Below are 12,242 nucleotides of genomic sequence, written 5' to 3' on the forward strand. Positions count from 1 at the left end.
GTGGATTTCAGTTCACTCCAAGGACTTACTGATAATGGGTATTTATAACTTGATATTATCAGTGGACAGTAGGTAAGTGCTTTTCTCATCACTTTGATAGCAAAGGGAGAGTACGTTTACATGCTGTCTTCAGGTATGGCGGGGAGGTGGATTTTACTACCTCCTTTTATAGAACAGGAATATTAGGAACCCCAGGAGCTGAGGCTGCGAACTCTCAGAGTGTCACCACAGACATGAAGTGAGCACTCTGCCTCTCTCATGAGTCTGTCTGGCTATCCACAACAAAGGAGGCAGCCAATTTAAGATAATAAACCCAACGAAGGGGCTGTCTTCACATTTTTATTTTCTACATCAATTGGTTTGGAGCATTTGAGCTTTGTAATTACACATTTCTCCTCGTTTATGCTTTTGCTAGTGATTTGCCCTCTCTTGGCCTTTAAACAAGCCAGTTTAGCAACCATGCATTCTGACTTGGGGTTTTTATAGCACACACAAAGGATATTTCTAAAACACACAAAGGATTTAGGTCACAGATATCCAGTATAAGGCTGTGTCTGCTCTATTTTAATAATGCTCTTAAAAAATAATTTATGAGTTCAATGTGCTCCGGTTCATTAGTTTAAATGAAAACTTAGATCATTCCCTAAATTATAAATTATTTTTGACTTATTTTCTAAAGCTAGGAATAGTACCACTGATTCTTTTTAGGATAATTGTATTCCTTTACAGTTTATATATTTTAAAATCCTCTTAGCCATTTACGAGCTTTGTCTCTGTGTCTCAGTTTCCTCATCTGTGAAACAGACATAATAATAGTACCTTACCCACAGCATTATTACTAAAATTACATGAAGAAATTCATGTCATTAATGCCCTCAGCACCGTCTAGAGTGCTCTACCAAACTTAGCTATTGTTAGCATATTATAATTATTTTGAATTACAGAAGTAATGTGTGTTGTTGTAAAAAAAAAAAAATCCAAAGAATTTGGAGGTTTATAAAGTAAAGAGTAATTGTGTCCACTCTTCACCAGCCCTACCTGGTCCTACTTTCTAGAGATAGCCACTGTATATCGACTGCAGTTTTTCTCTGCGCTGTCTTAGAACTTTGCTTGCCATCTAGCAACTGGCCATGGACATCCTTCCAGAGCAGGTTCCCTGGAGCCCCCTCTTTACATAAGATGGGTATTAGCTCCTCACCCGATTTGTCTGTGGCTCTGATATGTGTTTAGGTCAGCTTTGCACATTTCTGTGCAGTCAAATCCTTGCTCTTTCCTTACACCTTCTGGGGTATGTACAATGCGTAGGAAGACCTTCTCAGGGACCAGCATTTAGAAATACACTTCCCAGAACTGGAAGGGCAAAACAAAGACTTGCACAATTCAAGAGAAATTTTGGAAGATACATTACACATTAGTGTGAGTGTATTTTGCTTTTTACTGGAGAAGTTCAAAGACTGAACTGCTTTTATGTGTCATGGACAATGCTACCTTCAGTTAAAGATGAGAAATACAGGAATGAAGACATCTTCCAATCTGCACAGCCTCTTCGTGGCACCTGCAGGCTTTTTAGAGGTCATGGTGTGGAAAGAATGGGGGGGAGAAGTCAGTAATTTGGTGCTCAATGTAGTTCAACCTGTGATTTAAGCAGCATGGAGTGTAAGAAAGTGGCTTTACCTTATTTCAATTCAGAAGGTTGTTGTCAAAGATCATAACAGCAAAATCATTTGGAGACTCAAAAATTACCAACAAAGCCAGCTGAAGCCAGCAGCTCTTGGCAAGTTCTGTCAAGTTCTCCGCATTCTGCAATCCAGGCATTGAGACACTATCTTTGAGAGTATTTTCCAAAAAGACAAGTGGATATTTAAAAAGAAAAAAAAATTTGAGTGATTACTATATCTTCGACAGTGAGGTATTTCCATAAATATTTCGCTACTCATGTTTTTCCTACATTTTTCTTTTTTTCTTAGTAAACACATACTGTGTCTATGTAAAGTCAGCAGAACTAGCTGAAAAATATGAGGCCCACTCTTTCAAAATAATTTTGTTAGGAGTTGTGTGGGATTTTTGAAGATAAAAAGATAGTCTCCACCCATAATCTAGTTATTTATATTCTTCCTATTTTCTAGACTTTTTAGGGAATAATTTAGAAAAATACCAGGCAATTAGGAGTAGAATATCTTATATTTTGAGATAAGGACAATTCTCTGTGTGCTCTATCATGTTAATCAATTGGTGTGCTGCTCAGACATATTATTTTTAAAGGCACGGTGTAGCAGTGTCCTCCGATGCTCCATGCCTTTGTGTACTCCTCTCCCACAATGAATCAAGCCCTGAATGACTAATAGAACACATGGGAGGGGATAGTGTGTGACTTGGCAGTCTAAGTTTTTGAAGATATGGCAGCTTCCATCTTGGTCTCTTGGATTGCTTACTCTAGGACAAGGACTGGAATTAGGGCTAATGGGCAAAACCCAGCCTGCAAATTGTTTTTGCATGCCTGTGAGCGAAGAGTGGCTTTCTTATTTAAAAAAAAAATTCTTTTTTAACATTTATTCATTTTTGAGAGACAGAGAGAGAGATCGTGAGCAGGGGAAGGGCAGAGAGAGAGAGGGAGACACAGAATGTGAAGCAGGCTCCAGGCTCTGAGCTGTCAGCACAGAGCCAGAGGTGGGGCTCAAACTCATGACCTCAGCTGAAGTCAGACGCTTAACTGACTGAGCCACCCAGGCTCCCCTCCTATTTTTAAAATAGTTTTCTAGGGGCACCTGGGTAGCTCAGTTGGTTGAGCATCTGACTCCTGGCTTCAGCTCAGGTCTTTAGTCTCACGGTTCATGAGTCAGAGCCCCACATCAGGTTCTGCACTGACAGCACAAAGCCTGCTTGGGATTCTCTCTCTCCCACTCTCACTTCCCCTTCTCTGGCTCATGCTGTCTCTCTCTGTCTTACAAAATAAATAAATAAACTTAAAAACAAAAAAGCAAATACGGTTTTTTAAATTTTATTATTATTATTATTTTTTTTAGAGAGAGAGAGAGCGTGTGCACTGGGTAGAGGGGCAGGGGGAGAGGAAATCTTAAGCAGGCTCCAGGCTCAGCACGGAGCCCAATGTGGGGCTTGATCCCATGACCCTGGGATCATGACCTGAGCTGAAATCAAGAGTTGGACACTCAACGAACTGAGCCACCCAGGTACTCCTAAAATAGAGTTTATTAAAAAGGGGAGAATATGTGGCAGACTGGAGGTGGCCCACAGGGCTTAAAATATTTGCTGTCTGGTCCTTTACAGAAAAAGTTTGCCACCCCAGATCTGAGGAATGCAGGCAGCTTGCTGTGAACACACTTATCTGGAGTGCCCTGGGCCTCAGGTGGTCCTATGAAAAGGCCAATATGGAGAGGAACTGAGGCCTCCCATCCAGAGCCAACACAAACTTCCTCGTCATGAGTGAATCAGCAGGGAAGCGGAGTCTTCAACTCCAGTTCAGCCTTCAAAAGATTTCAGCCTTACCTGCTATCAGCCCGTATCCTCATGAGAGACACCCAGCCAGAACCATCTAGTCAAACCACTGCCAAATAACAGAAGCACAGAAAGCATAAGAGATAATAAAAGATCAAGTGTTATTTTAAGCCTCAAAGTTTTGGGGTAATTTATCATGCAGCCATAGTAAATAGAATATATTATGTATTGTCCCCAGGTAAAATGCTCATTCACTTCCTTTAAAAGTTCTTGGAGGTAGGAAGAATATAAACACATAAAAATCTTCATCACCCTATTATATCTGATGATTTCAAAGCTTTGCAATAACTACTAAGACCTCAGACATCACATTCCAATAAAGGTATAGGAATCAAATTATTTCTTTAGTATTTATAAATATCATCAATGTTTTCATCTATGTTCTCTACAAACTGCCTTTGTTCCCTGCTGACATCATACTTTCATTATACCTGGTGTTCTTCAAATCACTCGTTTGCAAGGAAAGTGAATTTAGAATTGCTAGCCATCAGTCTGTCAATGATGCCATCAAGCAATTTTGGTTTTTTTTCCAAGTAGTCCTGGAAGGCATTTATTGTTCCCTTTTCACAGGCAAGGAAGTTGAGGCTCACAGAGATTAAAGGGCTACAGCCACATAATTGGTTATTGAGAGCTAGGACTGAAGCTCAGCCTCCTGACTCTACACTAAGAGATCTTGTTTTTTCACCTCTGAGTATAGATAGTCCAGAGTGGCTTTGGGTTATAGGTCAGACAGTCTTTACCATTGTGCTAGTACTGACTCTAGAAATTAAGGGCCAAGCTTATGTTCATGATAAATATACACGGTCCAAGTGCTGGGTATCTATTGGCAAATAAAACCCACATCTTCACTTTCATGGATCTTCCGGTCCAGTCTAGGAGCTTACAGTCTATCTGATACGTATTTTTTTCCTTGGGCATCTATTTGTTGCTTAATTATGGGTTTATAATATTGCATGAATGAAAAGAAATAGGATGCCTTGAGACTCATCAATTACTTAACCCTTGAACTTTTGTAAGGTTTTCTTTCTTTCTTCTTAAAGCTAAATCCCCAGATGGGTGAGTAATTAGATCAAGGTTCAGAATAACAAAGACAGATAAGGTAACTGCAAACATAATCATCCCACGTTGAAAGAGCTATTCTGGTCTTTCACCTAAAGTGACTTCTTTCTGCTGAAAGAGATTTGGCAGCAGCTAGCTTAGCTGATGGCAGAAAAATCAACCATGAAATATAAAGGTTTCATAAGATTGTGACATAACCCAGTTTTTTACAGCCATTATATAATCAATGGCAAAACAGCAGGGGGACCAAAATAACTTATACCTTACTTTTGGAATGCAATAAAATCTCTATTTTGCTGTCTCCACAGATTTAAAGTCCCTATTTTGTTTTGATGATGACTTCAATTAGTTTTCATTTCTTATGCACTAACCAATTGAAAGTGGTAAGAAAGGATGGTCAGAGGCATGCTATATGGCAAAGACAAGTCATTTCAGAATTCAGAAATTTGCTCCAGGAAGCCCATCAGAAAGATAAAACTTATTATGGAAAGGCCACAGGAGAATAAAGAAGAATTAGTTTATAAGCAAACAAGTATGTTTTTTCTTTTATTATTATTATTTTTTTGTTTATTTATTTTTGAGAGAGAGAGAGAGAACATAAGCAGGGGAGGGGCAGAGAGGAGAGGGAGACACATAATCGGAAGCAGATTTCAGGCTCCAAGCTGTCAGCACAGCCCGACACGGGGCTGGAACCCATGAGCCGTGGGATCATGACCTGAGCTGAAGTCGGACGTTTAACGGACTGAGCCACCCAGGCGCCCTAACAAATGTGTTTTTCAAGGAAAGGGTGACAATGGCAAAATGTTCCAAGGTTTGTTTCACTGATAACAGGTCAGGAAGAAGGTATGTTTTTGAGACTTCTTGGAGAATATAAGGGTTGAGTCAGATGGCAGTGGGGAATGCAGGACACCTGGGAAGAGACTTATTAATTCATGCATATAAAAATGCTTTTGAGTCACTGGGCTGGGATCTGGACTACAAATATGAAATAGACACAGTCCTTGCCTTCAAGGCAGTTACAGTTAGTGGGAGAAACAGAAAGGGCAAAGGAATTTAATCATGGTAAATGGAGGAATGCAGGGATTCTTAGGAGGGATAACTAACTTTCATTTGAAAAGTCAGAGGTTTCCTGGAAGAATTCCCTAAAGCTGAGATCTGAAAGATGAGAAAGACCAAAGAAGTGTGTCCCTAAGGAAGCAAACTGTCTACGTAAAAAGCTCAGGGGCGAAAGCAGGCAAGCACAGAGTATTTAAGGAAAAGAAAAGAGTGTACAGGTGGAGGGTTGGAGGATAGTGGTGGGAGATAAGGGATAAGGGTCCTCTAAATCTAGTAAGGAAGTCTGAGCTTTAGCCCCAGCGTAAAGGAGTGGTGTGCTTAAACTTCATTAAAACAAAACAAAACAAAACAAAACAAACAACTGGCTGCAAGAGAGTTGGAAAGCTGTTGTCATCCAGGTGGCAGATAACAGTGAGCTATACTCAGAAAGTTGCTGTGTGGATGGAGAGAATTAAGAGATAGTCAGTAGATCTCTAAGAGAAAGAATCAGCAGGGTTATGGTTGTATACAGGACATGCTGAAAAGGAGGAAAAAAACGTTCTGTCTTTGGCAACTAAATAGTCCAACTCACTGAGACAGGAGACACTGGGGTAGGAGCAGGTTGACTGAGAGGTGGGAGAAGTTTGAAATAAAGGTGACTGAAGGATATGTTGATTTGAATCTCAGGAGGAGCCTCTCAGGAGGCTTAGAGGTTTGGGAATCATGAGCATAGATGGGAAGGAGAAGATTCAAGACAGAATCCTGAGAAAGGCCCACAACGAAGAGAGAGAAGAGCTTATAAAGGAGATTTAAATGAATTTTTTAAAGAGGAAAAAGAAAAATAGGAAGGTGGTATCAGGGAAACCCAGGAAAAAACATTTTCCAGAGGGAAGGCATGATCAACAGTGCTCAATGCCATTGGAAACCAGGCTGAAGCATCAGACAAACTCCAGTTGAGGGACATTCCACAAAATAAGTGACCTGGAATCTTAAAAAACATCAACACCAAGAAATACAAAAAAGACTGAGGAATGGAGATTCGAGGAGACCAAAGAAACATGGAAACTGAGAATGCAATGCATGATCTCAGATTTTTTTTTTTTTTTGCTGTATTTTCTATCATCTTCAATGGTTGTATAATAATCCAGATAATTTCATTTAATTATATTTGAGTTTGTCATTTTATGAAACAAACAGGAAAGTAACTTAGTATTATTCCAGGCTTTCTCTAATCACAATTTGTGTTACTTTAGAAGAATGTTTTTAGGGCACCTGGGTGGCTCAATTGGTTGAGCGACGACTCTTGATTTCAGCTCAGGTCAGATCCCAGGGTCCTGGGATGGAGTTCTCCCCACAACCTCCACACTTAGTGTGGAGCCTGCTCAAGATTTTCTCCCTTTCCCTCTCCTACTTCCCAGCTCACACACATTCTCTCTCTCTCTCAAATAATAATAATAATAATAATAATATTTTATAAGATATATTACATGAGAAAGGGTGAAAATTGAATCTATACACTTTGACTAGCAATGCTGGAAGAAAAAATGAAATTTACAGTTGCTGTGTTAGGTTTGTCTGAATATGTTTTTACTTCTGCTTCTATTTTTATTTGCCTTCAAATTCAGCATGTGGTTGGCCAAACCTCAGCATTATTTAAAAAATTCTTCTCAAGTGAAGGACTCCCTAAATTATGGGATTCTATTCTAAGATAGGAATCTGTAGGACGATATGAGTGTACAGGACTCTTTCAAGAAGATGGTGAAATGGGACAATGACCTTCAGTCTCCTTTCTGTGGTCCTGCAATTCTGGCACTGGTGTATGGCTAAGTCGCATGCAACATACTAAAATATTTTCATTCTCTTTGTCAATTTCTCTCTACTCTTTATGTTTTTTAAAACGTAGGCATTTAAATTTTTAAAATTAAAAATGTTTCCTGTCCTCTTCAACGTCCACCAAGAGCATTTACCAATAAGCCTTTGGTAAAGTTCAGTCAAGGGCGCAAAATTTCACTGGCTTGGCCAATGCCCTTAGCCAAGATGGCGGTAGCTACATTCTATTGCCCTTACTTGCCCTCAGCAAAGGTGGCTCCAGTGACTTCCTTTCAAACCCTCTTTTCCCATAACAAATATGGCGCCTCCGCTTCCGGATTTGGATGTGCTGCTGTTGCCGGTCGGTGAGTGTAAACGGGATTTTGCAGTTTTTCTCTATCAGTTGTCTCCGTGGAACAAGGAGTGCCCTGGGATTGGGAATCGGCAGGGGGTCTAGGCAATGTATCAGATCAGTCTCATAGTTGGGAAGTTATGGCGGCTTCCCCTGGCACACTTCCAATTTCCCCTACCACCCCTCCTCCACCCCAACAACACATGGCCTCTGCAGACACCTCTTTAGGGAAACCCCGTAAATTTGCAGGCAGTGTGACCGGATGCCCTTGGGTTCTTCTCCTTTTTAAAAAGCAGCTTTTTAAAGCAATAAATACATATCATAAAATTCGCCTGTTTAAGATGTAAAATTCAGTGGCTTTTCATATATTCCCAGAATTGTGCAGCCATCCCTACAATCTATTTTTATCTTTATTTTTTAAAGTTTATTTATTTGGAGAGAATGAGAGAGAGAGAGAGCGGGAGAGAGAGAGTGCACGGTCAAGGAGGGCAGGAGCAGAGAGAGAATCCCAAGCAGGCTCTGTACTGTCATTGCAAAGCCCATCAGGGGTTCCAGCCCATGAACCGTGAGATCATGACCTGTATATGACCTGAGTCCTGAACCAGAATCAAGAGCGGATGCTTAACTGACTTAGCCACCCAGGCACACCCCCCACCCCCACCCCAATCTAATTTTAGAACATTTCCATCACCCCAAAGAAATGCCCCTTAGCAGTCTCCATTCACTTTGACCTTCCAGTTCTAGGCAGTTACTAGTCTACTTTCTATAGATTTGTCAATTTGGACATTTGGTACAAATAAAATCATACAACATGTGGTCTTTCTTTACTAGTGTTAAAAGATAAACTGAAGCATATTTAAAATTCTAAGTTAATTTGAGACAAAAAGCAATTTGAATTGGGCAGGATCCAGTCTAGCAGATAGAAAGGAGCTCTGAGGAGTTGAACAAAATGAGAGACTTATAGGCAGAAGGGAGCAGGAACAAGAAAGTGATACTAGGCCAAAAAAGCAGGTTGGTTATCGCATGGTTACTCCTCTTTAGGGGATGGCAAGGTTCTATCTGGCAGATTACCCAACTAGTGCTGATGAGGCGATTCCTGATTGGTTGTGGGGTTTAGCACAAGCAAAACCATTTTGGATCTGCTGTCTTGTTTTTTAACACTAGGTTTTTATCACTAAGTATACATGTGGCATGTATTCGAACTTAATTCTTTTATAAAGCTGAAAAATATTCCATGTGTGCATATACTACATTTTATTCATCCATTTATCAATTGGTGGACATTTGGATTGTTTCCATTTATTGTCTATTGTGGATAAAGCTGCTGAGGGGTGCCTGAGTGGCTCAGTTGGTTAAGCGTCCAACTCGGGCTCAGTTCAATTATCTCATGGTTCATGGGTTTGAGCCCTGCCTTGGGCTCTGTGCTGACAGCTCGTAGCCTGGAGCCTGCTTCCGATTCTGTGTCTCCCTCTCTCCCTGCCCCTCCCCTGCTCACACTGTTTCTCTCTCAAAAATAAACAAACATTAAAAAAAAAATTTTTTAAAAAAGGCTGCTGTGAACATTTGTGTAAAGTTCGTGTGAACATATGTTTTTTTAAATTTTTTTTTTAATGTTTATTTATTTTTGAGAAAGAGAGACAGAGTGCAAGCAGGGGAGGAGCAGAGAGAGAGAGAGACACAGAATCTGAAGCAGGCTCCAGGCTCTGAGCTGTCAGCACAGAGCCCGATGCAGCGCTTGAACTCATGAACCATGAGATCATGACCTGAGCCAAAGTTGGATGCTTAACCAACTGAGCCACCCAGATGCCCCTGGATATATGTTTGTATGTCTCTTGAGCATATGCCTAGCAGTGGACTTCCCAGGTCCAAGTGTAACCTCGTTTAACCTTTTGAAGAACTACCAAACTGTTTTCCAAAGTGCTGGCAACTTTGTATGTGGATATCCACTTGTCTCAGTGAAAAGACTGCCCTTTCCTTTTCCTATGTCTTGGCACCCTGTGGAAAATCAATTGACCATAACTGTACATTTTACTTCTGGATTCTCAGTTCTATTCCATTGATCTATATGTCCATCCTTATGCCAGTACTCACAGTCTTGGTTAGTGTGGCTTTTTACTAACTTTTGAAATTAAAAAAAAAAAAAAATGAGTCCTCCAACTTTGTTCTTTTCCAGGATTGTTTTAGCTATTTTGGGTCCCTTGAATTTCTGTATGAATTTTTTAAGTACTTTTGTCAATGTCTGCAAATAGAAAAAAACACACACACAACTGAGATGCAACTAAGAATTACATTGATCTATAGATCAATCCAAGCCATATTGCCATCTTAAAATATTAAAATATTAGATGTGTTTCCATTCATTTAGATTTTTAATTTCTTTCAACTCTTTTTAAAAAGATTTTATTTTTAAGTAATCTCTACATCCAACGTGGAACTCAAACTTATAACCCCGAGATCATGAGTCATATGCTCCACTGACTGAACCAGCCAGGAGCCCCTCTTTCAAAATTTTTTTTTTTTCAGTTTTCATTGTGCCTGTCTCACATATTTTTATTAACTATATTCCTAAGTATTTTATTCTTTTTTGATGATTTTTTTTTCTTAAGTGTATTATTTTTGGGGGAGAGTGTGAGTATGGGAGGGGCAGAGAGAGAGGGAGAGAAAGAATCCCAAGCAAGCTCCGCACTGTCAGCACAGAGCCCCTTGAGGCCCTCAGTCCCACAAACTGTGAGATCATGACAGAGTCGAAATGAAGAGTCGGACACTCAACCAACTGAGCTACACAGACGCCCCTTAATCTTTTTTGATGCTATTGTAAGTGGAGTTATGTTCTTAATTTAATTTTAGGATTATTTATTGCTAGTGTATGTAAATATTTACACAGTATTTTTAGATATTTTTTATTGGCAGTGTAAAATCATTTGCATATAATTTGACTATATTGATCTTGTATCCAGTAATCTTGTTTAACTTGTTTCATGGTTCTACCAGTTTTTTAAGTGGATTCCTTGAGATTTTCTACCCACAAGATCACACCTTCTGCTAATAGAAATAGTTTTACTTCTCTCTAATATAGAAGACTTTTATTTCATTTTCTTGCCTAATTGTGCTAGCTAAAACCTCCAGTATAATGTTGAGTAGAAGTGATCAGAGAAGACATCATTGTCTTGTTCCTGATCTTAGGGGGAAAACATTTTACCACAAAATATGCTGCTAGCTATGCATTTTTTTTTCCCAAAAAATACCCTTTATCAGACTGAGGAAGTTCCTTTCTATTTCTAGTTGTTGAGTGGTTTGATCATGAAAGACTGTTTGACTTTATCAAATGCTGTGTGTGTGTGTGTGTGTGTGTGTGTGTGTGTGTGTGTGTGTGTGTTGTGGTTTTTGTCCCTTATTCTTTTTGTCCATTATTCTAATATAGTATATTACATTGATTCATCTTGAGATGTTAGAACAACTTTGAATTCCTAAGGTAAGTTCCACTTGGCCATGGAGTCTAATCCTGTTTGTATTTTGCTGGGTTTGGTTTCTTAGTATTCTGTCAAGGATTTTTGTGCCTGTATTCATAGTATTGGCCTGTAGTTTTTTGTGGTGCCTTTGTCTTGATTTAGTATCAGGCTGATGCTGAGCTTAGACTAAATTGGGAAGTGTTTGCTCCTCTTCCATTTTTTAGAAGAGTTATTTAGGGAAGGGAATGACAAGTGTAGTGGGAGGAAGTGGGGCTTATTGGAGAAGCTGAAGAAAAGCCATTATGCTTGAAGCCTGGAAAGCAGTGGGGCCTGGCATTGGAGGATCTGGGCTAGAGAGAAATTTCTGGATGGTGATTAATGTCTCAGAGGAGGAAAGAAGAGGAGAGAGCTTTGGGCTAAACATGGAGAAAGTCCAGTTGCGGATGGAGGATGAGCCACAGAGCAGGATGAAAGGAACAAAGGCAAAGAGATGGGAAGACAGGAGAGTGGTTCCCTGGAAAGCAAACAAAGAATGGCAGAAGAAGGAGTTTCTAGAAGTCATATGCTAGAGTGATTGAGTTGGTGGAGATGAGGAAATGAACCAATTTAGACTTTTGAGAATTTTGTGGATAGGAGAGGAGACTGGCTGTGGGGAGTGCAGGTGTCAAAGATTTCCTTTTCACTTTTCTTTCTTTCTTGACAACCTTTTTTTGAGAGAGAGAGAGAGAGCGTGTGCTTGCACATGGGAGCCAGGGAGGGGCAGAGAGAGAGGGAGAGAAAGAATCCCAAGCAAGCAACGTGGAGCCCAATGTGGGTCTCAACTCATGAACCATGAGATCATGACCAGAGCTGAAGTCAAGAGTCTGTTGCTTGACCAGCTGAGCCACCCAGGCACCCCACTTTCTTGACAACTTTTAAAAAAAAGTTTATTTAATTTTGAGAGAGAGAGGGGGAGAAAGAAGGAGTGGGAGAGGGACAGAGAAAGAGAGAGAGAGAGGGACAGAGGATCCAAAGCAGGTTCTGTG

At 40.1% G+C, this 12,242-nt stretch overlaps 1 protein-coding gene across 6 annotated transcripts in view; it reads left to right on the forward strand.

The window, feature by feature from the left end:
- The first annotated feature begins 7,720 nt into the window (after positions 1-7,720).
- SHLD1 (shieldin complex subunit 1) overlaps positions 7,721-12,242 on the forward strand; it is an 88,087-nt gene continuing 83,565 nt past the window's right edge. For 5 of the 6 annotated variants that reach the window (XM_042931579.1, XM_042931575.1, XM_042931583.1 and 2 more), the window contains exon 1: positions 7,721-7,781. The gene's annotated coding sequence lies outside the window, so the exon portion shown is untranslated. The remainder of the gene's footprint in view (positions 7,782-12,242) is intronic. The other variant, XM_042931576.1, reaches the window with a different exon arrangement.

This window comes from Panthera leo, chromosome A3, assembly GCF_018350215.1.
Source record: "Panthera leo isolate Ple1 chromosome A3, P.leo_Ple1_pat1.1, whole genome shotgun sequence".
Lineage (NCBI taxonomy): Eukaryota > Metazoa > Chordata > Mammalia > Carnivora > Felidae > Panthera > Panthera leo.